General features: G+C 43.3%; 1 protein-coding gene across 1 annotated transcript in view; it reads right to left on the bottom strand.

Annotated features, from left to right (window-relative positions):
• Positions 1–26,191, bottom strand: part of XKR4 (XK related 4) — a 466,038-nt gene that overhangs the window by 230,738 nt on the left and 209,109 nt on the right. The window lies entirely within an intron of this gene.

The raw sequence follows: 26,191 nt of genomic DNA, 5'->3' as shown, positions 1-26,191 counted from the left end.
AGACTGGATTAAATGTGAAAATAGATCCCACCGGTTTGGGAAGACACTATATCTAATAATATCCAATCTGTGGTAGTGGAATATATGTTTTAAAGCGGAGTTCCAGCCTCAAATACCTTTTTTAACTAAAAATACCCCTATAATACTAATCCATCGCCCTTTACAGAACCGCTATTCTCATACTTACAAGGTGTACAGTATTGGATTTTAGTCAAAATCTTACTTTTAAAAACGCTGTCTGAGCGCGACCATCTTGGATGTGGGAATCTGAAGCCACAGTGTAATCTGCTGTGTCCTTCTTCCTGATTCCAGTAAGTGTTCTGGAAGTTCTTCCTGATTTCAGCCTCCTGGGAGTGATGACAAACAGCTCCCAGGATGCAATGCAAAGGCGGAAGTGATGTCGGCGTCAGCGGCCGCAGAAGGGGGAAAAGGGGGAAGTACAATCAAAAATGCCCTGAAAATAAGGTAAGGGACCCCTGAAAAAAATTGAAAATGCCCAATTGTTGATCAGCATAGCGAGCACTCCAGGAATCACTAAAGTTGCAAAATAGGCCGGAACTCCGCTTTAAAGAAGATTCGTCTTGCTGCCTGCTAATAGAGAACACTTGTAGAATAAATTTTAACATTAATTGATGTAACAAATACCATTATTTAAAAATAATTAGAGTTGTGAGTTTAAACCGTACCATAAAAGTGCCTCAATATACCTTTAAACTGACTATTCCAATTCATAGGATGTAGGTACAGCTATTTGATTATTATCTGTGTAGCAAACATCACATTCTTTTCAAACTTGTTATCATCTCAGTGCTGATGTCCTCCAGCCTCTTTCAGCTACTTCCTCGATCTAGTGTTGTTCTGGATCGGCTTCGGATAGTGGTAACAATGGATTATGCTGTAATGTGTATCGGACAAGTTGCCTGTAGTTTCCACCAGGGACACACAGTGAAAATACCGCCATTGCTGCATAACTAATGTCCCTTCATGCACAAAAACGGCTGCACGGTTGTTTTTGCACATCGCCCATATTTTTACATATTCATGAACGACCTTAAGCGAGTCTTAATTCTGAACCTTGTCACTTGCAAAGCACATAAAAATACAATAGAGCATCTTTCAAGAAGCCCCAACTGTGATTCCTGATTATAAGATATCTAGAATTCCTGAGTGCTTGATTACACATTTGCAAAGTTAATCTGTGTTTGCTGAATATAAATCATTTGCTAACACGTACAGCTCATGAAAAGAAATCAGTGTTGCTGCCCGACCCTTAAGTACTGTAAATGTTTTCTATTTATATTACATTTTTATATTATTTAAATAGGGTAAATTAAATGACATAAAATAGGGGTATGTGTATGATAAAAACAGCAGGATCTGATAAGAAGGATGGAGTCATCGGCTGTCAAATCATTTCTGTTTACAGGCAGTGCAGTCAATATATGGATACATAGGCCTCATTCACATGGGCGTAGTATAGTGTACACCCATTGGAGGGCCTTGTTTGTGGAAGGAGGAGGGGGGATTCATGATCTGTAGTGTAAATAATGACTAGACCTCCATCCCTAGTAATTGTAGGAAAAAGACAGAGGTTGTGGGACTTTGAGTGAGGTCAGTCATTAACAAATATTAAAAGGTACTAAGATATGTCACAAAAATGAATAAATAATTTATTGTATATGGTATGGAGAGTACAGTAAAAATATCCATACATCAAGAACTGAAAAGTATATAAATTCACAAAAATATATTTACATAAAAATCAATCAATGAATACATAAATCCGTCAATACATTTTATAAATAAACCACATGTAAATCAGTCTTCAAATAGTATATCTTCATATCTTATAGGCTCCACACGAGTCTGTAAATGTAAATTAACAATGTTTGTCATAGGGGGATGCACAGGTGTTCCATGCATCCCTGTGCAGGCAGTCCCATTCATGTCAAATGGGCACAGCGGCTGCACCGCCAAGGCCACTTGAGAATTCAAGGATTGTCTAAACATGGCCAGAGTAGGAGATAGCCAGACATATTGAAACGGAGAGTTCCAGAGAATGGGAGAGGCTCTGGAGAAGTCCTGGAGTTGGGCATGGGAGTTGGAGACAAGAGAGATAGACAGCAGGAGGTCTTGGTAGGAGTAAAAGGGAAGGTTTGGGTGATATTTGGAGACAAGATTAGTGATGTGGCTCAGGGGAAAATAGTTGTGAATGGCTTTGTATGTAGTTGTTGGTATTTTGACTTTATTTTGCTGGGCGATCAGAAGCCAGTGGAGGGATTGGCGGAGAGGGGTGGCAGACACTGGGAGGTTGGTAGATAAGTAGATAAGTCTGGCAGCAGCATTCATGATCGACTGAAGGAGGGATAGCCTATGGGAAGGTAGGCCTATGAGGAGGGAGGTACAATATTTAAATAGTTAAATACTCAAAGAAATAAGCCAAACAAATAGTAAAATTAATTTTTCTGCACTGGATAAACACAGGTCACTGCAAAAGCTGATAGAAAACAATGGGCAGTGCAGTGTATATGGAATGTACATATAGGGCAACGCACATTATTGCAATGCAACTGAAGTAAAAAAAAAAAAAAGCTTTTCTTATTCTAAGCCTCCCAGGGAATTGGAAATGATGTAAAAGGAAGTAAGACTACAAAATTCTCATCAACAGATGAACATTAAAATGCAAGTCAATGTATATAAATGCCATGCAATGTGCATAGGAATGAATGCAAATATATCTTACTGCACATGAACATTCAGTGTGATGCAGTGCATTTTTAGGTGCAATATGGTGTGAAAGGCCCCATAAGTGTAGAATGTACTGTATTAAGCCCCAAAGGTTCAGGCAATTCAATTTATATAGAGATGCATAAATTAATCACGTAACAAAATAACCAAACTTGTCCATCTCTGTTTTCCTAGAAACAAAGCGATATGCCTCACTCATACCATGAATATTTAGAGTAGAGAAGGGAACTCGGGAGTTGTCTGAAATAGCTGGTGCCTTCAGAGCAGGGAATATAAAACCAATAAATTAGTCAGTCTATGATGAGGCAGCCAATCACAAGCTTAACATAACCATGCGGCAGCTTTGGAAACCTTCCAGCAGACCTGGTACTATTAACCATCAAATGATCAATAAAATAGAACAAAAATTGCGGTCCATCTTTTATACATGATGCCCCGTACTACACAATCTAATAGTTCATTTTGGTTTGAAGCTTAGGGTAGTAAAACGGGTTTGTTCAATACAGTGTGATCTATAAAGTTTATTAGCTACAAACCGGCTAACATGCAAAGTGCCGCAAGGGTCTTAGCAAACATAAGATCCATATATTTTGGGACCAGGAGAACCAATTTGCTCTTTCTTGTATCTCGATGCTCTGTAGGAATTAAACTGCTTTCAATTCCTTTACCCATTTAAAAATGCAAACTGTTACTAAAACAGCTTCCATTACAGGAAATATCACTTGTTACTGAATTCAATAAAAAACCTGCCAATGTTCTGCAAGGTTAGTTTTTTAGGTAAATAGCAGGTCTTGAAGAAGGAGCGCACGCTCCGCTACGCGTCGCCGTTTTTATGCAGCTCGGCATCCAGGTAGTGACGTCACGGCCCTCGGACGTATGGACAATCGGAGCTTCGGCACCCTATGGACCAGGATAGCCTCCTGCCAGCACACAGGAGACCTCCGTTCCTCAGCACAAGCTGTGTCCGGTACCAGAGGGACCCCCTAGATGCCTGATGCCCATGACCATCCTATCTATTATTCACGCCTGTTTACACGCTACTCTTGTAAGTAACATTGTTTTTACCTTGTAATACAGTGTCTTCATACTACACTTAGACTGGCGCTTGTGGTTCTCTCCCCTTGTGTTTTGATGACAGAGCCGCTTCTCTCTTCACTGCCAGCAACCATCTCAGTGTACAGATCCCTCATTTGAACTTTACTGGAACTTTCCTGCCCTCTCCATCCCAGTAAGGACTGCCTGAGCATTACTGGCTATCTGTTTGCGCCAATACCCCTTTGTTGTTTTTTCTTGCTATTGCATAGGGATCCCTTATTCTGCAAGGATCCCAATCCAAGAGGAAGGAAACCACATGCAACTCTTCTTTAGGTACCCTGTGCAATGGCCAACCTCTTCAGGTACAATTAACCACTTGCCGACTGCCGCACGACTATTTACTGCGGCAGTCATCCTCTCCTGGGCAAAGTGATGTAGTACTATGTCGCTCGCCCACGAGCCTGTAGGGGGCGAGCGTGCGCCGCTGCCGCCGCGCTCCCGCCCCGGCTCGTTCCCTGCCTAGCCAGCGCATGTGACCGGCGGCTCTGATGTCCGCCAGCCACTCGCGATTTCCCACAGGAGAGGGAGAAAGACAGACGGCTGATGTAAACACAGACGTCTGTCATTCTCCCTGAAGTAATGACAGAGGCTATGTGATCCTGCTATGTAGGATCGTATGTCTCTGTGATTAGTTCACTAGCCACGCCCCCTAACAGTTAGAATCAGGCCCCTAGGGACACACTTAACCCCTTGATCACCAATAAAGTTAACCCCTTCCTTGCCAGTGTAATTTTTACAGTAACAGTGCATATTTATAGCACTGTTACAGTAACAGTGCATATTTATAGCACTGATTACTGTAGTAATGTCTCTGGTACCCCCAAAGGTGTCAAAAATGTCAGTCAGTGGTCCAATCTGTCCGCCACAATGTTGCAGTCCCGCAAAAAAAATCACAGATTGCCGCCATTACTAGTTAAAAAAAAAAAACAATAAAAATGACATAAATCTTTCCCGTAGTTAGTAAACGCAATAACTTTTGTGCAAACCAATCAAAATACACTTATTGCGATTTTTTTACCAAAAATATGTAGCAGAAAACAAATTGCCCTAAAATGTTAAAAAATTTTGATTTTTTTATTTTTTTTGAGAATTTCCTATAAAAAAATGTGAAAAATATTGTTATTTTTTCAAAATTGTCGCTCTTTTTTTTTTATAGCGCAAAAACTAAAAATCGCACAGGTGATCAAATACCACCAAAAGAAAGCTCTGTTTGTGGGAAAAAAAGGATGTCAATTTCATTTGGGTACAGCGTCGCATGACCGCGCAATTGTCCATTAAAGTCACGCAGTGCCGAATCGCAAAATAGGGCCTGGTCTTTGAGCAGCCAAATCCTCCGGGGCTTAAGTGGTTAAAATAGTTTAAAATCTATCTAATGGTACTTTTTTTGCAGATTTTTAGGACATTTTCTTAACACCTGATCTCTACTGTAGCCTTGTAGCACTTTACAGTCAAAATGGACAAGAGCTGGGAAGAATAGGTTGATTTAAGACAGGGGTCTTCAAACTACGGCTCTCCAGCTGTTGCGGAAATACACATCCCATGAGGCATTGTAAAACTCTGACATTCACAGACATGACTAGGCATGATGGGAATTGTAGTTCCTGAACAACTGGAGGGCCAGAGTTTGGAGACCCCTGATTTAAGATGTCAACAGATGTAATACCCCTGCAAGATCTAACTGATATTGATAATGACTACATTTTCTATGTAATTTATATGCCATGGATAGCAAAAATCACAAGTCCATGGGTACTACACTGGACAATCCCAGAGGAAGAATCAATGGGCTGACCTAGATTTTCCTGGCAAATACAATCTTTCCTCCAAGATAAAATTAGTGTCACAGACACATTTGCATACACATGAACACTCTAAACATGTGGTCATTTTCTGGCTGCAGTTTCATGTCTACAAATGTCTTTGGTTTATCATACCCAGTGTTGCCAACCACTGATTACATTTTTTATTGACAACCCTTTAAAAACTTCCTGACTGAGCACATGTTTTACTGACAACCTGAAATATGACAGAAACTCCTACTGTAAGCTAAGACAATCGTTATTTAACCACTTAACGTCTGCTCACATTGCTGCTACTGCGGCACAGTGGCTCGTTATCGTCTAGCGACGTAGTACTACGTCGCTTGACTCCTCCCCCTGTAGGTGGCGTTTTCAGTCACAGCAGGAGTCGGGCCAGGGGAGGAGCGGCGGCGATTGCCGCTGCTCTTCCCCGATCGTCGGGGAATCTAGTTTGGAGATCCGCCCGCCTGTGTAAACAGAGCGGGCGGATCTCCTAAGTGACAGTGAGTGACATATCGCAGTGTTCAGCATAGCTGAACATCCGATCTGTCCCTGACTCACTCAGTCACCTCCCCCCACACACGTCAGTAAGCACCAGGCATACATTAACCCCTCCCTCTCCAATAAAATTAACCCCTTCCCTGCCGATGTCATTTTTACAGTAACAGTGCATATATTTAGCACTTATTACTGTAGTAATGTCACTGGTACCCCCAAAAGTGTCAAAAATGTCAGTCAAGGGTCCGATCTGTCCGCCGCAATGTCGCAGTCCCGCAAAAAAAATCGCAGATCGCCGCCATTACTCGTTAAACAAAACCCACCAAAAATGACAGAAATCTTTCCCTTAGTTAGTAAACGCAATAACTTTTGCGCAAACCAATCAAAATACACTTATTGTGATTTTTTTTTTACCAAACATAGGTAGCAGAAAACAAATTGGCCAAAAATTTTAAAAAATTTTGATTTTTACATTTTTTTGGGGAGGAATTTCATATAAAAAAATGTTAAAAATATTGTTATTTTTTCAAAATAAACGCTCTTTTTTTGTTTATAGCGCAAAAAGTAAAAATCACACAGGTGATCAAATACCACCAAAAGAAAGCTCTGTTTGTGGGAAAAAAAGGACATAAATTTTGTTTGGGTACAGCGTCGTACGACCGCGCAATTGTCCGTTAAATTAGCACAGTGCCGAATCGCAAAAAGTGGCCCAGACGTAAGACAGCAAAATCCTCCAGTGGTAAAGTGGGTAAAGGCTAATTTCACAATTAAGAAAAATAATAAATGCACATTTATAGTATTTTTTCCCACAGAAGCGTCCCAAGCATGGCACCTGTGACCAATGGATCAGTGGATCAAGGGTGCAATGCCAGGCTCCTGCAGACACTTCCTTCAGCTTTTCCAGGTAGAAACTATGAGTGCACTGATCAGGGGTTAAAGGCTGGGGTGCTTAGCAACATTTTCTACCCTATAGCAGGTGTAACATGTTTCTAAAAGTGAACCTACCCTTTAAACAGTACAAATAATAGGTAAACATTAACAATGCTCACAACAAGTAGTCTGCTTGGCTTTGCAATTAAAATTTAAAAATAACCAAATTCCAATCCTACTTCACAAACTTTTCCCTGATATACCAGAAACGAGCTGGAGATGTCAAACCGATCGTGGGATTTAACTACATATCTGGTGGTCTGGTCCTGCATTCCAAACCTTCTGGATTGAAGTTAACTACATAATTGCCCAGGTCACCACGTATTACCTTGAGTTTACCCCTGCTAAATCTCTTTGACACCACTTCAACTTACCTCCGAATGTCTACTTTAAATCATTAGCCATGCATATGGTCAACACTGCCAAGCAATGTATTCCGCTTCACTGGTGCACCTTGCACAGTCCTTCTATTAAGGAATGGTTAACAAGAATCAGTAAAATTGCAGAAATGGAGCGCTTGATCAGTTTAGCTCGTGTCTGCTTGAACCATTTTCCATTAACGGCTGAATATCAAAACCTGATTACTACTTTCCCCCAGCCTACAAATAGCCCACCACATTGATTGGCTACCTATAATCCCTAAATTAACGACAAATATATTCTTTCACCTACTTCCCTATAAAATATTCTCTACTCCACATTCCAATGGGAAGGAGCGAGAGATGGATCCCCTCCCCCTTCACCCCTTTTTTTCATTCTCTTTCTCTCCCTTTTCCCTTTCTTCTCCTCTCTTCAATCCCCATTTTTTCCCTTTCATACCTTAAATTAATTCCCCCCATCCACATTTATAAAATATAGAGACCTTCACCTTCTTATACAATACAACCTAACCTTCCGAAAAACCCATTCAAATCCAAATCATTTCCCAATCCTTTCTATGACACTCTCCCCCTTAGACAAGTATGCCATACCTTTCTATCATATTAAATACTGTTTATCCCACTGATCATAAAATCTATTAATAAGTTAAAAAATCCGGCCTTTGGATAGAAATGGTCCTCTTTTCTCATCAGAACGTTTTCTTCTTGTAATCCTTATCTCATGTTTTTTTTTTTTTCTTTTTTTTTCTAGAACTCATGAGATATGCAGACTATTTAAAATATTTTTTTCCTCTTAGAGATAAGTCAAAAGAACATGCTTCCGCTGTGTCTGTTTATAAGTTCAGTTTTTCTCTATTTTCTTTTTTTTTTATTACAAAATTCATGCATGCCTACAATATTGTCACTTATAACTAGTATGACCTTCATGTGTCTATTGTTTATTCAAATCTACACTGTTCTTCTTCAGAATCCTTCTTGGAACTCAATATGATGTGTATGTCACATCTTATATACTGTTTCTGTATTGCCTTATATTTGCTTAATTTTGTTCACTTTCAAAAAATCTTTATGGAAAAAAAAATGTCAAAATAGCATGACAAAACGTGAACAAAACTAGGATCATGAAAGACAAGGGGCACCTTGGGAAAGAACAGAAAAATAAGTTCTGCAGCAACTAACAATGGGCATGGCCATTGGGAGGGTCTTAAAGGGGGATTGAACAGAATCTGCACCTACTATATATGCTGCACATATATTCCACAGTCCTTGTACCCACAAAATACTAACTACTGTGCCAAAACTGACAGTCTCACAGACACAAATAAACCTCAGGACAAAGGATATTTTTTTTCTAATTATTAATTTCCATTACGTATGTTTTTATGCACACAAAAAGGATGTTTTAGTCTTACTGAGCCTACCTTAGAGAAGAACTTCATTAAAACCAGCAACTGTTGAGACAATGAACACCTTGTTTAGGTCTATGTACAGCATAAAGTATAGAGTGCAGGGGTCAGGAGTAAGTATCAAAGAAAACAAAATATTGAGTGCATCACATTCACACTAAAGTCCTCCCTTACATCAAAGTCACCAGCACTCCTCCTATAAATCAGAGTCTGCAGAGTCTTCCTCTTATATCCATGTCCTTAAAGTGAGACCTTACATCAGAGCCCCCAAAGTCCCACCTTACATCAGAGTTCCCTTACATTCTAAAAAGAGTGCCCCCTTAAATCAGTGCCTCCAGAGTGCCCCTTTACATCCTCTAGAATGCCCCCTTAGTGCCTCCAGTGTGCCCTCTTACATCCTCAACAGTGCCCCTTACATCATCCTCCAGAGTATTCCCTTAGTACCTCCAGACTGCCCCCTTAGTGTTTCCAGAGTGCCCCCTTACTACCTCCAGAATGCCCCTTAGTGCCACCTGAGTGCTCCATTAGTACCCCCAGAGTGCCCCCTTAGTGTCTTCAGACAGAGTGCCCCCTTAGTGCCTCCAGAGTGCCCCCTTAGTGCTTCCAGACAGAACGTCCTCTTAGTACCTCCAGAGTGCCTCCCTAGTGCCTTCAGACAAAGAGCCCCCCTTAGTACCTCCAGAGTGCCCTCTTAGTGCTTCCAGACAGAGTATCCCCTTAGTACCTCCAGAGTGCCCCCTATACTCTCAGAGTGCCCTTTACATTATCCTCCAGAGTGCCCCCTTAATACCTCTAGAGTGCCCCCTTGCATCCTCCAGTGCGCCCTCTTAATACCTCCAGAATGCCCCTTAGTGCCACCTGAGCACTCCCTTAGTACCTCCAGAGTGCCCCCATAGTGCCTTCATACAGAGTGCCGCCTTACATCCTCCAGAGTGTCCTTTACATCATCCTCCAGCGTGCCCCCTTAATACCTCTGGAGTGCCCCCTTACATCCTCCAGAGGGCCCCATTAATACCTCCAGAATGCCCCTTAGAGCCACCTCAGTGCTCCCTTAGTACCTCCAGAGTACCCCCCTTAGTGCCTTCAGACAGAGAGCTCCCTTAGTACCTCTAGAGTTTCCCCTTAGTGCTTCCAGACAGAGTGCCCCTTAGTGTCTCCAGAGTGCCCCTAGTGCTTTCAGAGTGCCCACTTAATACCTCCAGAGTTGCCTCTTACTGCTTCCAGACAGAGTGCCCCCTTAGTGCTTCCAGCAAGAGTAGCCCCTTAGTACCTCAGAGTACCCCTTTACATCCTCCAGAGTGCCCTTTACATCATATTCCAGAGTGCCCCTTTGTACCTCCAGAATGCCCCTTAGTGCCACCTTAGTACCTCTAGAGTGTCCCCTTACATCCTCCAGAATGCCCTCTTAACACCTCCAGAATGCCCCTTAGTGCCACCTGAGCGCTCCCTTAGTACCTCCAGAGTGTCCTCTAGTGCCCTTATACAGAGTGCCCCCTTACATCCTCCAGAGTGTCCTTTACATCATCCTCCAGGGTGCCCCCTTAGTACCTCTGGAGTGCCCCCTTACATCCTCCAGAGTGCCCCATTACTACCTCCAGAATGCCCCTTAGTGCCACCCGAGTGCCCCCTTAGTGCCTTCAGACAGAGTGTCCCCTTAGTGCTTCCAGAAAGAGTGCCCCCTAGTACCTCCAGAGTGCCCCCTAGTGCTTTCAGAGTGCCCCCTTAGTACCTACAAAGTTGCCTTTTGCTGCTTCCAGGGTGCCCTCTTAGTACCTCCAAAGTTGCCTATTACTGCTTTCAGACAGATTGCCCCCTTAGCACCTCCAGAGTGCTCCCCTAGTGCCTCCAGACAAAGTGCCCCCTTAGTCCCTCCAGAGTGCCCCTTTATTACCTCCAGAGTGACACCTTTTTGCCTCCAGAGTGCCTCCTTAGTACCTCCAGAGTATCCCCTTATTGCCTGCAGAGTGGCCTCTTGCACATACCCTCTTGTTCCCGTCTTCTTGCGAGCAGCTGCCTAGTTGGCGACTCTGAACTACGCATGTGCAGATCTAGAGCCAGACGATTAGTGAACTGCCGGACTCGGCTTGAACTCAAGCAATGGGGCGTGTGAATATGAGCCACATTCGCTGCCTGATTGATGGCCAAGCCTTGTAGATCTGTAATCAGCTGGCTCCAGGACTGCGCATGCACAGTTCAGAGTTGCCGACAAGGCGATTTTTTTCCGGGCACTTTTCTACGGACATTTATGGACAGGAGAAAAGTGCCTGTTTTTTTTTTTTTTTTTGTTACACACTGTCTGTGATCATGCCTTCCTACTTTCTGAAATAGAAAAGGATTAACTAGTTTGGGGCACACCCAGGCCATCTTTCCCACAAATTTGTGTAGATTAAGAAATGCAGCCAATACCCGATAAACAAATCAATCAAAACTGGATGCATTCACAAACAGCTGCATGCACATTATATTTCACAACTGCCTCTTATTCTTTAAAATCTAATTTGGCTGTACATCTGCTATGGATCACAGCAGTGCAGTTCATTCTAAAGTCCACTCTCTGCTGACATCACAGAAGTCAGTCCAGGGACCGCATCATCACGACCACATGGTCGGGATCCACCAGGTGCCTGGACTGCCACCCGACTCAGCCTCTCAGAGAGCTGCTAAGAGCCTGAGCCGGCCGCTCCCACCCTTCCACAGCTCAGCGCTCCAGTGAGCGAGAAGGGGGCAGAGCAGAGAGCGGTGACTGACTGTCAGCAGCATCTCTGCTCACGGAGCTGTCAGAGCCGAGCGATTGGCGGTGTTCGATCGCTCAGTTCTCAGTGTAGAGGTGGCAGGGGACAGATGCAGCATCGGACCGATGCTGCATCCACCTAGGTAAGTATAAATCGGGAAAAATACCAAAAGCCATACTTCTCTTTTAATACAGATTACACTCACAGTCATATTCAGCAGATACTCAGATTGGGGCTAATGCTCCTGCCAAAGCTGCGGAATCATTGGCACAAACTAAACCAGCACAAAGAAGGGGCTCTCTAGAAAAAAAAACTGGAGGTAGGCTTAAAATGAACCATGGCTAGGCTATGGACATTTAGGTATTCACATAATCTTACCAATTGGTACATGAGTTTTAATACAAACCCCTATTGTCCTCTGTAGCTGAAGGCATTGAGAAGCAATAAATCCTCATATTTCACAAAAACAGCATTGAAACTATTAAAGTAATTATCCTAGTATCTCAGCTTGCCCTACTCCCCCTCAAAAGCACCTGATTACAGTGATTAGAAGATTGGTGGAATTAAATTCACTGCTGAGAGGGGGAGCACCATTAGTGTCCCAGGAGAATTGACATGGATGAGACAGTGGTATGGCTGTGAAATTTGAGGTTGAATTTTATTTTAAAGTAATTTGTTACTTTTAAAATATGTAAACCCTTAAAGTGGTTGTAAAGGTAAAAGGTATTTTGCCTTAAAAGGATTGTAAAGGTAGAAGTTTTTTTTTTTTATCTTAATGTATTCTATGCATTAGGATAAAAAACCCTACTGTGTGCAGCAACCCCCCAATACTTACCTGAGCCCATCTTTATCCAGCGATGTTGCAAGAGTGTCTAAACTGCTCGGGACTCCCCTCCTTATTGGGTGAGACAGCAGCGCAGCGCGATTGGCCCCCACCGCTGTCAAAGTCAGTCAGCCAATCAGGAGAGAGAGGGGGCGTGGCCAGGTCACGGCTCCATGTCTAAATAGACACATGGAGCTGTGACTAAGCTTGGGTGCCCCCATAGCATCTGTACATAGAACACTCCTGATTTCTGCACTCTGTACGTAGCGCACTCCTGAATTCTGCACTCTGTACGTAGCGCACTCCTGAGTTCTGCACTCTGTACATAACACACTCCTGAGTTGTGCACTCTGTATGTAGTCCACCTCTGCACTCTGTACGTAGCCCACTCCCAAACTATGCACTCTGTATATAGTGCCCTCCTGAATTCTGCATGCTGGCCCCAGGGGGAATGGTGGACATGAGATGTGAACAGCCTGGGAAAGAGAGCTGATTCCTGCACACTATGCATAGCAAGTCCCTAAACCCTACACTCTGTACGTAGCATACTCCTGAATTCTGCACTCTGTACATAGAACACTCCTGAATTCTGCAATCTGTATGTAGTGCACCTCTGCACTCTGTATGTTGCGCACTCCCGAACTCTGCACTCTGAACATAGCGCACTCCTGAATTCTGCACTCTGTACGTAGCACACTCCTGAATTATGCACTCTGTATGTAGTGCACCTCTGCACTATGTACGTAGCCCACTCCCACTCTGTACGTAGAGCACTCCTGAAATCTGCACTCTATATGTAGTGCACTCCTGAATTCTGCACTCTGTATGTAGCGCACCTCTGAACTCTGTACATAGCGCACTCCTGAACTCTGCACTCTGTACGTAGTGCACTCCTGAATTACACAACGCACACTTTTTGTTTTCACTGTAGGATCCTCCCACTGTGCAATTTGGCCACACCTATTGTTCAATACGGTTTGGTGGGGGTGTGGTTTAGTTTGACACCTCTAATATACAGTATATATATATATATATACACAGACACAGTATCTCACAAAAGTGAGTGCACCCCTCACAGTTTTGTAAATATTTTATTATATCTTTTCATGTGACAACACTGAAGAAATGACACTTTGCTACAATGTAAAGTAGTGAGTGTACAGCTTTTATAACAGTGTAAATTTGCTTTCCCCTCAAAATAACTCAACGCACAGCCATCAATGTCTAAACTGCTGGCAACAAAAGTGAGTACACCTCTAAGTGAAAATATCCACTTTGGGCCCAATTAGCCATTTTCCCTCCCCGGTGTCTGATGACTCGTTAGTGTTACAAGGTCTCATGGGGTAAATGGGGAGCAGGTGTGTTAAATTTGGTGCTATTTCTCTCACTCTATCATACTGGTCACTGGAAGTTCAACATGGCACCTCACAGCTAAGAACTCTCTGAGGATCTGAAAAAAAGAATTGTTGCTCTACATAAAGATCGCCTAGACTATAAGAAGATTGCCAAGACCCTGAAACTGAGCAATAGCACAGTGGCCAAAACCATACAGCGGTTTAACAGGACAGTTTCCACTCAGAACAGGCCTCGCTATGGTCGACCAAAGAGCTTGAATGCACGTGCCCAGCGTCATATCCAGAGGTTGTCTTTGGGAAATAGACATATGAGTGCTGCCAGCATTGCTGCAGAGGTTGAAGGGGTGGGGCGTCAGCCTGTCAGTGCTCAGACCATACGCCGCACACTGCATCAAATTAGTCTGCATGGCTGTTGTCCCAGAAGGAAGCCTCTTCTAAAGATGATGCACAAGAAAGCTTGCAAACAGTTTGCTGAAGACAAGCAGACTAATGACCTGGATTACTGGAACCATGTCCTGTGGTCTGATGAGACCAAGATAAACTTATTTAGTTCCGATGCAGTCAAGCGTGTGTGGCGACAACCAGGTGAGGAATACAAAGACTAGTGTGTCTTGCCTACAGTCAAGCATGTTGGTGGGAGTGTCATGGTCTGGAGCTGCATGAGTGCTGTGAGCAGTGGGGAACTACAGTTCATTGAGGGAACCATGAATGCCAACATGTACTGTGACATACTGAAGCAGAGCATGATCCCCTCCCTTCGGAGACTGGGCTACAGGGCAGTATTCCAACATGATAATGACCCGAAACACCTCCAAGACAACCACTGCCTTGCTAAAGAATCAAGGGTAAAGGTGATGGACTGGCCACGCATGTCTCCAGACCTAAACCCTATTGAGCATCTGTGGGGCATCCTTAAATGGAAGGTGGAGGAGCGCAAGGTCTCTAACATCCACCAGCTCCGTGATGTCGTCATGGAGGAGTGGAAGAGGACTCCAGTGGCAACCTGTGAAGCTCTGGTGAACTCCATGCCCAAGAGGGTTAGGGCAGTGCTAGAAAATAATGGTGGCCACACAAAATATTGACACTTTGGGCCCAATTTTGACATTTTCACATAGGGGTGTACTCACTTTTGTTGACAGCGGTTTCGACATTATTGGCTGTGCGTTGAGTTATTTTGAGGGGACAGCAAATTTACACTGTTATACAAGCTGTACACTCACTACTTTACATTGTAGCAAAGTGTAATTTCTTCAGTGTTGTCACATGAAAATAGTATAAAATATTTACAAAAATGTGATGGGTGTACTCACTTTTGTGAGATACTATATAATATATATATATATATATATACACACACGCACATTTATTTATTTTTTTGGTACTGATTACCAGACTATACAGAAAATATTTAACATGAGCTGGCTCAGCTACAGCAGCTGGATCCCGATTATGCACCATGTAGATGTAGAACACTGTGTAAACCAATGTATATTATTTTATCTGAATTAGATTGTACTGTCACATTTATTTTTGAAGTGTTGATTGATGTGATTCTCTAAGAAGCTGGTCCTCTAGACATAAGTAACATGAAAACATCATTCTCACCCACCAGCGCGTTGCTCTCCGGAACTAACAGACACATCTGTTTCTTTTATTTCCCTATACTAAACTACTATGTATTATAGAAGCCGGTGTCACTCAGAAGTCTTTCAGCAGGCGCAAACTGAAAATGACATTTTCTATTTCCCCGTTCCGAGCCTGATGTTGTTATTCTGCCGTGTTACTATTTGACTGCTTCTGTCAAAGAAAGACATTATTTAAAGTGTGTAAAAATAGTTGTTTCTGGAGAGCCGGGTTTTGCTTGCTTTGTCTAACTGTGTGTGATGAAAAGGAAGACTATGCAAGCTTGGGGAAGCATAAAGAAAGCCATGAAGATGAAATATAGCATGCATGGAAAAATCCAATATCACCTCTCTGAAAGGTCGGTCCACACAGGAGGTTGTTGGTTGCCCTCCAAGTCCAACAAGAGCATGCAAGATACTTTCAACTGGAAGATTTACCAAAGTAGTAGAAGGGCAATCATATGTATGATCCCATGCAAGAGTTTATTGGGCAACATATTTTCCTAAACATGACCACAGATATTGGTCAAATGTTATGTAAAAACACAACCGCCAAAAGATCTTTTTTCCTTTTGACTTTATTTACACATTTGCAGAGTATTACTGCATGCACACTAGAGTTATGGAAAGGCAACTCACTTTACTTCAGGGATGTCAAGCGCAATTTCAGCGTGGGCTGCATCAGCATTATAACTGCCCTCAAAGGGCAGCTTGTATCTGTAATGCCTCGTACACACGCAACGATTGTTGGCCGTGAATTTTCGGCCAACGTCCGATCGGCCGATTGTTGGCTTGTTAGTATGATGCTTCCGACAACCGACTGCGACTTTTGGCCGAACAAAATTTGGTGTGCATGCTATAAAATTTTTGTTGGCCGTCAACAGATCGGCCGATTGTTCGTCAGTCAGTACAGATTTCGGCAGACAAAAATCAGATGAGCAAGACTGGGCATGCTCAGAGATGAAAAAACACACGGAAAGTAAACCAGCACATGACATCACTTCTGAAGTTGGTTGTTGTTGGCCGAAAAAATTTGTGTGCAGTCTAGAGCACATTTCAACCAAAACAACAACACTGGACAAAAGACGGCCGATCGGTCGGCCAACAATCGTTGCGTGTGTACGAGGCATAAGACTATATAAATTCATCCGCTGCTTTTTTCTCAGAGAATAGATGCAGAAACTCGAACAAGACCTCCCCCCCACCCCTCCACCAGACCACATCAAATGGTGGATGATACCAAATTGCAATGGGAGGATCTTAAAGGGGCAATAAATACCAGGTGTACGTTAGGTGCGAGGTTCATAGATGCACTATGTACAAAGTTCAGGGGTGCTCTAGGTACATAGTTCAGAGTTCAGGGGTGCACTAGGTACATAGTGCAGAGTTCAGGGGTGCACTAGGTACATAGTGCAGAGTTCAGGGGTGCACTAGGTACATAGTTCAGAGTTCAGGGGTGCACTAGGTACATAGTGCAGAGTTCAGGGGTGCACTAGGTACATAGTGCAGAGTTCAGGGGTGCACTAGGTACATACTGCAGAGTTCAGGGGTGCATTAGGTACCGAGTGCAGGGGTCAGGGCAACTCTAAAGCAGCCCCATTACTTTTATGTGAAAGCCCTTCGCTGGCTCTGGCTGCAGCTGTGAGCTTGAATTAACCCCTTTTCTATCATGCCATTTGAAAAGTACCTTGGCAGACAAGTGGTTAAGGGTGTGGGATCCAGAAATGTAATTCTGACCTATCAATCGTCTGTCCCCCATTCAGAAATGCTGTTTCATTCACAGAAGCTGTAGTACAACTTCTTTGAATAGTGGATTTGGCAGGAAAGTGTGGGCATAGTTAAGCTCTCCTGCTGAGAGTTCCTGACAGCCCTTTAGCTGAAAATCATGGCGGTAGGGGGTATTAGGACAGAGGAAGATTTCTACTGAAAGGAGAAGAATCAACACAAGGGACAGATCATACTAACTGTACGTTATGTCCCTTGTGCTGACTTTTCTGTTTTTATTTTTAGCTACTTTGGCTTTAAAGTGATTGTAGTCTATTTTTTAATTGAAATAATAAACAGGTTTATACTTACCTGCTCTTTGCAATGATATCTCTCAGAGCTGCCCCTTACCTCCTCTTCACCAAGCGTAATCTTGGCTCCTCCTTCTCTGTGTCTGCCCCCATAGCAAGCCAATTGCTATGGGGGCAGACGTGTGGGCTTGAACTTGAGCTTGGCTGTCTGTCTATAGACACAAACAGAGGAGCTTGGCCCTGCCCCCTGCTCACTGGATTTGCCACGATTCTGCCCGCGATTTCAAAGCGCCATTGTGTGAATGACAAATCGCAGAATGCATATTTGAAATGCCATTCATTTGAATGGCACCTAAAATCATGGTAAGGTTCTGCCGCGATTGTTGCACGTTAAGTTGCGCTGCAATTGCGGAAACCCGCATCACATGGAGAATATTGCCCAAAAGTAGCTCCTGACCTTTTCTTGGGCGACAAGCTTCACGCAAATCAGGTTGCTGCCATTGTAACATAATTTATTGAATGATTATCAAATGAATGGCATCTCAAATGTGCATTCTGTGATTTGTCATGCACACCCTGGCACGTTGAAATCGTGGGCAGAATCGCAGCAAATCTGGCCGCGATTCAAAATGCTGAGGTTTTAATGCAGCGTGGGGAAGAGGTGGGGAGGGGGACCATACAGTGGAACGTATTTTACTTTAACCACTTGCCGACAGCCGCAAATATATATACTGCGGTGGTCAGCCCTGTGCAGGGCCCCCGCTCGCTCACTGGGATCCCCGGGCGTGTGACCGGCGAACCCGATGTCGGTTACAGAGGGAGAAAGGCAGGCGGCTAATGTAAACAAAGCCGCCTGTCATTCTCCCCTGTGTAACAGCACAGATCATACGGTCCTGCTATGTAGGACCGTAGATCTCTGCTGTTACATGAAAAGCCACGCCCCTTTACAGTTAGAAGCACGCCCCTTCTCCAATAAAGTTAACCCCTTCCCTGCCAGTGTCATTTTTACAGTAACAGTGCATGTGTATAGCACTGATTACTGTAGTAATGTCACTGGTACCCCCAAAAGTGTCAAAAATGTCAGTCAAGGGTCTGATCTGTCCGCCGCAATGTCGCAGTCCCGCAAAAAAATCGCAGATTGCCGCCATTACTCGTTAAAAAATAAATAAATAAAAATTACAAAAATCTTTCCCTTAGTTAGTAAACACAATAACTTTTGCGCAAACTAATCGAAATAGGCTTATTGCGTTTTTTTTTCTCCAAACATATGTAGCAGAAAACAAATTGGCCTAAAATGTTAAAAAATTTTGATTTTCACTTTTTTTTTTTGGGAATTTCATGTGAAAAAATGTGAAAAATATTGTTATTTTTGCAAAATTGTCGCTCTTTTTTTATTTATAGCGCATGATCAAAAAATCGCACAGGTGATCAAATACCACCAAAAGAAAGCTCTGTTTGTGGGAAAAAAAGAACGTCAATTTCATTTGGGTACAGCGTCGCATGACCGCGCAAATTGTCCATTAAAGTCACGCAGTGCCGAATCGCAAAACACCCCCTAATCAGGAAGGGGGTAAAATCTTCCGGGGCTTAAGTGGTTAATGCAGAAAGGTAAAAAAAAGGTAAAAAAAAAAACCTTTGGACTTTAGAATCGCTTTAATAATATTTCTAGCATAACATTTTTATCTATCAAAAAAGGTGTTGCAAATCAAGGAAATAAAAATCGTGGGTAAAGTTGTAGTGTTATATTGGCCATAATAAGAAATACCAGATCAACTTATCGGAAACTGATAATCTACCTTCAAAAATACACAGATGTGAAGTATGTGTGTAAGTATGATTATTTCTCCCTCATACTAACATAGGGCAATGATTGCTCATCTTTACTTATGTTACACCACGTTTACTAGGCATCATCACATTTTCTGCTGCTCCAACTAATCACTGAACAGACTCCTGTTCCACAAAAGAAAATGATTTACAAGCTATTCATTCCACAATTTCATACTGTGCTTGGTGTATTATATCCATCAATGCATTCTATTGATTAGTGCATCCAGCAATACATGTTATCGATCAATATAAACTATTGTTAGGCAGACATCTCAGCACAATCCGATGGGTTTATGGCTATAAAATGTGCATCGCATGCTTGCTGCAATTTAACCAGCGTTTACTGCAAGTCAAATTCATTGTCAATAAAGGAAAACCATTTTCTTAACTGAAGATGTTCATGTTTCACTTCTTATTGAAATAAAAGACTCATGGGCTGAAAAAAAAATGTTTAAATGACTAGATGTTTTAGTTCAATACACATTTTTAGGTTTCTGTTTGCTGTTCATATATCACATTATCCTTCCTGTTGCTGGTGACAACTCACTAGCAGGAATATCTGTAAAAAGAGCGCTCACTTGCTTTAATGGCAGCGCTCTCTTTCTGGCCAAATCGCTGCATGATTGCTCATTAACAAGAGAGCAGCAACATCGCAACTTTTTTGGCCAGCAAAGGAGTAATGCTGTATAAGCAGGTGAGTGCTCACTTGGCCAAAATGTTGTCACAGACAGGGGTGCTAATGTGACATGGCCCCTAAAGTCTATATTGTGACGGGAGTACATTTGGTTGGGGGGCCCGTGGAACCAAGCTTACCTTAGAGAGGTTGGGAAATCCCTGTCTCAGCTCCCTAGGTCCCTCTGTAAGTCACCCTGTGTCTATTAGAGGCATGGGGTGACTGAGAAAATGATGGACAACTACTTAAAGGACACCGAGAATATGGTTTGGATTACTTCAAATGGGACAGTAATATTTATCCACAATATCCCTAAAGAAATATATGATACATTAATTCCACTGAATCAGAATTATGGAACATTGTATGAGCTTTACCATATAACCTGTTGTTGTAGACCGTTAGGTGTATGTAAACCTTAATATCGAACTTCTCTTGTTTGCTCCCTTTTGGTCTATTAACTATACCATTAAAAGCATTTTGTTGTATCTCTTCCATAAGTGCAAACATCCTATCTTGCACAATTAGCCCTTATGTTGTGGAGATGATGGGCATGCTAGGGGTCCAGTAACTGTGCAGAACAGTGACTTAGTGGTTAGCACTTCTACCATGCAGCATTGAGGTTATTGGTTCAAATCCCAGCCAGGAAGCTATCTGCATGTAGTTTGCCTAAATTCTCTAAGCTTGCATGTATTTCCTCTGGGTATTCCCATGCTCCAAAGACATGCTTGTAGGTTAATTGGCTCCTGTCTAAAATTGGTCCAAAAATATGTGAGTTGGAGGCCTTAGATTGTAAGCTCCTTGGGGGTGGGGTCAGATGTAAAGTGTGGCATGTGGTACCTTTTGCATAAAAGCACATTAGGAGCTGTGTGCATTTCTGAAGGTATTCTTTTGTACTTGCAGGGTCTTTAACAACTCCCAGCCCAATCTACTGTTAAATTATGGCTGGGCGGGACAGCCATTGTTCCAGGTGGACCTCATATGACGTCCTCCCAGAACGCACCTTGTGTGCGCCCCACCGGCCACGCTGTGGCACAATCTGTTACCGGCTGCCGATGACTGATCAATGTACCAGCCCTCTGCCGGTACCTTTATGAACGCTGTGACCAATCACAGCAGTTCACATGAAAAGTATACACAATTGATGCTTTCTGTTTATGCCATTTATTGTGTACAATTGTGTTGCTAGCTGTGATTGGTCACAGTGATCACATGGTACAGACAGGGTCAATCACAGCCGACCTGTACCATGTGTTTAGCTGTGGTCAATCACAACTAATCACAACAATAAACACTGAATTAATGAATTTCATTCAGTAAAAATGGTTGCTTATACCAGTGAAATTCACTGCTATAAGCAATCATAATGTGTACAAAAAAATCCTGATCACTTACCCAGAGTAGTACAGTGTTACTATGGTAACACTGTGTTTAAAAAAGAAAAAAAAATCTTAAAAAAAAGAAAAAAAATTAAAAAAAAAGATCCACCACTGTCACCACTCAGTGTCTCTGATCACTGACGCACAATTTATATGAAACTGTTGACAGTATGTTAAAATAAAAAAAAAGGGAAAAAAACTATTTTTAAAAAAATGTCTTTGTTTTCCAAAAAATTCTGACAAAAAATGACAACTGAAAACTCGCCATGCCTCTTACTAAATAGATTGGACTGTCTACTTTTCAAAAAAAGGGTAATTTGGGGGATATTTGTCCTGTCCTGGTGTTTTTCGGGGCTCAAAAAAATAGGGCATCATCACTTCATGATTGATACATTTTCAGATAAATATGCCAAAGTTTGTGAACTTTCCTATAGACTAAATAATAAACACTGATTTAGGGTATTTTACCCCAAAAAAGTAGCAATGTAGCAGAATACAGTTTGGCCTAGATTTGTGAAAAACGATGATTTATTTGAAAAATTTTATAACAAACTAAGATAAACACTCCCCCCAAAATGTGGTCTTTTTACATTTATTTAGCAATGAATAAAATATCCAGGGGTGAATAAATACCACCAAAAGAAAACTCTATTTATGTGAAAAAAATGCTAAAAATGTCATATGGGTATCGTGATGCATGACTGCACAATTGTCATTCAAAGTGTGACAGCGCTGAGAGCTGAAAATTAGCCTGGGCAGGAAGGGGGTAAAAGTGCCTGGTATTGAAGTGGTTAAAGGCATAAAACATTGAAGTAGAGATGTAATGCATTTTTTTCTGTTTTTGCCCTGACATACACCTTAAGCTGAACAGCCTACTAATAGCTAAAGAGAGCCAATTCAGATCGATGACAGCTGAGATGTCCCCAATTTGGTAATTCTCTAGTTACCTGGATGTCATGCTTACCCTTCAATACATTCAGCCATCAGCTTGCTTAGATCACATTTTTGTAGGCTAAAGCCTTGTACACACGCAACGATTATCGGCCGACCGATCGTCCGACTTTTGTCCAGAGTGGTGTTTTGTTGGTTGGAATGTGCCTAGACTGCACACTAATTTTCTCGGCCAACAAAAATCTACTTCAGAAGTGATGTCATGTGTTGGTTTACTTTCCGTGTGTTTTTTCTTCTCTGAGCATGCCCAGTCTTGCTCCTCAGATTTTAGTCTGCCGAAATCTGTACTGACTGACGGAAAATCGGCCGTTGTGTTGACGGCCAACAAAAATTTTATAGCCTGCACACCAGATTTTTTTTCGGCCGAAAAGTCGGAGTCGGTTGTCGGAAGCATCATGCTAACAACCCGAAAATCGGCCGATCGGACGTTGGCCGAAAATTCCCGGCCAATAATCGATGCGTGTGTACGAGGCATTAGAGTCAGGGCCTTTATGAAGATGATATCAGCAACCATAGAAATTTTACCCACACGACAGTAAAATACAAAGGATGAAAAAAATTGGAGTCATTCAGTTGGTAAATCGAGACACTAAATTCAGTTTGCCTTTCATTTACTTTTGAAGGTTCGATTTCCCTTTTTTATGACTAACCCCCAGTTTTTGATGAAATACCAAATGTGTCTGTACATTTCTTGTTCTTGTCCAGCTAAAGTGAAAATCTCTCATCTTTCTGGTTACTATAAACTGGATCTCTATGATCTCTGCTGGAGAGAATCAGGGGGGAAAGGTACTTAGCTCTGATAGCAAGATGTCATGTATATCTAAAAATACAGAGGTGCTAACTTTGCCATGTTACTTGTTAATACTGTATTTCCCAGCAGGGAAGCTGTCAGCTAACTGTGACACTTATGTCTTACTTTGACATAAAAGCATGAATTTATTTAAGAATAAAGTTCTTAACTCCAGGCAAAAATTAGAATCCCAGAGTCTCATGTTTGTGATCCACATATAAGTCTTATCTCCCTGTTGGGTTTTCCATGTGCAAAGATGTGCACTCCCCTCCAGCAAGCAAGTTTTCATTGTTAGACTGGCGGCAATGTGCAATGAAATAGACCCAGACTGACTCACAGTAGTATTCCTCTTTCAATCCAATACCTTGTGTCCGAGAGAACACAGAAAGCTAATTTAAAGATAGAGTACATGTATATATACTAGCAGCATTTAGAAATTCAAATAATAGCTAATTAGTTAAAGATGGCTGGTGCTTGGATTCAAACATTTTTCTCATGTATTAAAAACTAAAACAATAAAAGAATTTTGACAATAAAAAAAAAAAAAAAAAAAAAATAGGCTGTTAAATACCAATCAATAACATTATTACAGATGATCTGCTAAATCAGTGGTCGCCAACCTTTTTGACCTCACAGACCACTAAACACACAATTTTGAATCCCGCGGACCACTAAAATGAATTTTACATGCCTTATACACACGATGCTCTGGCACCCTCCCCCCCCCCTTCCTCTTGCATCACACTACTGCCTTATACACACAATGCTCCGGCACTCTGCCCCCCCTTCCTCCTTCATCACACTACTGCCTTATACACACAATGCTTCGGCACTCTGCCCCCCCTTCCTCCTTCATCACACTACTGCCTTATACACACAATGCTCCGGCACTCTGTCCTCCCCTTCCTTCTTCATCACACTGCTGCCTTATACACACAATGCTCCGGCACTCTGCCCCCCTTCCTCCTTCATCACACTACTGCCTTATACACACAATGCTCCGGCACTCTGTCCTCCCCTTCCTCCTTCATCACACTACTGCCTTATACACACAATGCTCCGGCACTCTGTCCTCCCCTTCCTTTTTCATCACACTACTGCCTTATACACACAATGCTCCGGCACTCTGCCCCCCCCTTCCTCCTTCATCACACTACTGCCTTATACACACAATGCTCTGGCACTCTGCCCCCCCTTCCTCCTTCATCACACTACTGCCTTATACACACAATGCTCTGGCACTCTGTCCTCCCCTTCCTCCTTCATCACACTACTGCCTTATACACACAATGCTCCGGCACTCTGCCCCCCCCTTCCTCCTTCATCACACTACTGCCTTATACACACAATGCTCCGGCACTCTGTCCTCCCCTTCCTCCTTCATCACACTACTGCCTTATACACACAATGCTCTGGCACTCTGCCCCCCCTTACTCCTTCATCACGCTACTGCCTTATACACACAATGCTCCGGCACTCTGCCCCCCTTCCTCCTTCATCACACTACTGCCTTATACACACAATGCTCCGGCACTCTGCCCCCCCCTTCCTCCTTCATCACACTACTGCCTTATACACACAATGCTCTGGCACTCTGCCCCCCTTCCTCCTTCATCACACTACTGCCTTATACACACAATGCTCCGGCACTCTGCCCCCCCCTTCCTCCTTCATCACACTACTGCCTTATACAAACAATGCTCCGGCACTCTGCCCCCCCTTCCTCCTTCATCACACTACTGCCTTATACACACAATGCTCCGGCACTCTGTCCTCCCCTTCCTACTTCATCACACTACTGCCTTATACACACAATGCTCTGGCACTCTGCCCCCCTTCCTCCTTCATCACACTACTGCCTTATACACACAATGCTCCGGCACTCTGCGCCCCTTCCTCCTTCATCACACTACTGCCTTATACACACAATGCTCCGGCACTCTGCCCCCCCCTTCCTCCTTCATCACACTACTGCCTTATACACACAATGCTCCAGCACTCTGCCCCCCCTTCCTCTTGCATCACACTACTGCCTTATACACACAATGCTCCGGCACTCTGCCCCCCCCTTCCTCCTTCATCACACTACTGCCTTATACACACAATGCTCTGGCACTCTGCCCCCCCCTTCCTCCTTCATCACACTACTGCCTTATACACACAATGCTCCGGCACTCTGCCCCCCCCCCCCTTCTTCATCACACTGCTGCCTTATACACACAATGCTCCGGCACTCTGCCCCCCCCTTCATCACACTACTGTCTTATACACACAATGCTCCGGCACTCTGCCCCCCCTTCCTCCTTCATCACACTACTGCCTTATACAAACAATGCTCCGGCACTCTGCCCCCCCTTCCTCCTTCATCACACTACTGCCTTATACACACAATGCTCCGGCACTCTGTCCTCCCCTTCCTTCTTCATCACACTACTGCCTTATACACACAATGCTCTGGCACTCTGCCCCCCTTCCTCCTTCATCACACTACTGCCTTATACACACAATGCTCCGGCACTCTGCGCCCCTTCCTCCTTCATCACACTACTGCCTTATACACACAATGCTCCGGCACTCTGCCCCCCTTCCTCCTTCATCACACTACTGCCTTATACACACAATGCTCCGGCACTCTGCCCCCCCTTCCTCTTGCATCACACTACTGCCTTATACACACAATGCTCCGGCACTCTGCCCCCCCCTTCCTCCTTCATCACACTACTGCCTTATACACACAATGCTCTGGCACTCTGCCCCCCCTTCCTCCTTCATCACACTACTGCCTTATACACACAATGCTCCGGCACTCTGCCCCCCCCCCTTCTTCATCACACTACTGCCTTATACACACAATGCTCCGGCACTCTGCCCCCCCCCCCTTCTTCATCACACTACTGCCTTATACACACACAATGCTCTGACACTCTGCCCGCCCCTTCCTCCTTCATCACACTGCTGCCTTATACACACAATGCTCTGGCACTCTGCCCCCCCACCTCCTCCTTCATCACACTACTGCCTTATACACACAATGCTTCGGCACTCTGCCCCCCCCCCTCCTCTTTCATCACACTACTGCCTTATACACACAATGCTCTGGCACTCTGCCCCCCCTCCTCCTTCATCACACTACTGCCTTATACACACAATGCTCTGGCACTCTGC

Source organism: Pelophylax lessonae (genome assembly GCF_965119305.1).
Source record: "Pelophylax lessonae genome assembly, chromosome: 5".
NCBI lineage: Eukaryota > Metazoa > Chordata > Amphibia > Anura > Ranidae > Pelophylax > Pelophylax lessonae.
Note: the sequence above shows the minus strand (reverse complement) of the source record. Positions and strands in the feature narration are given on the sequence as shown.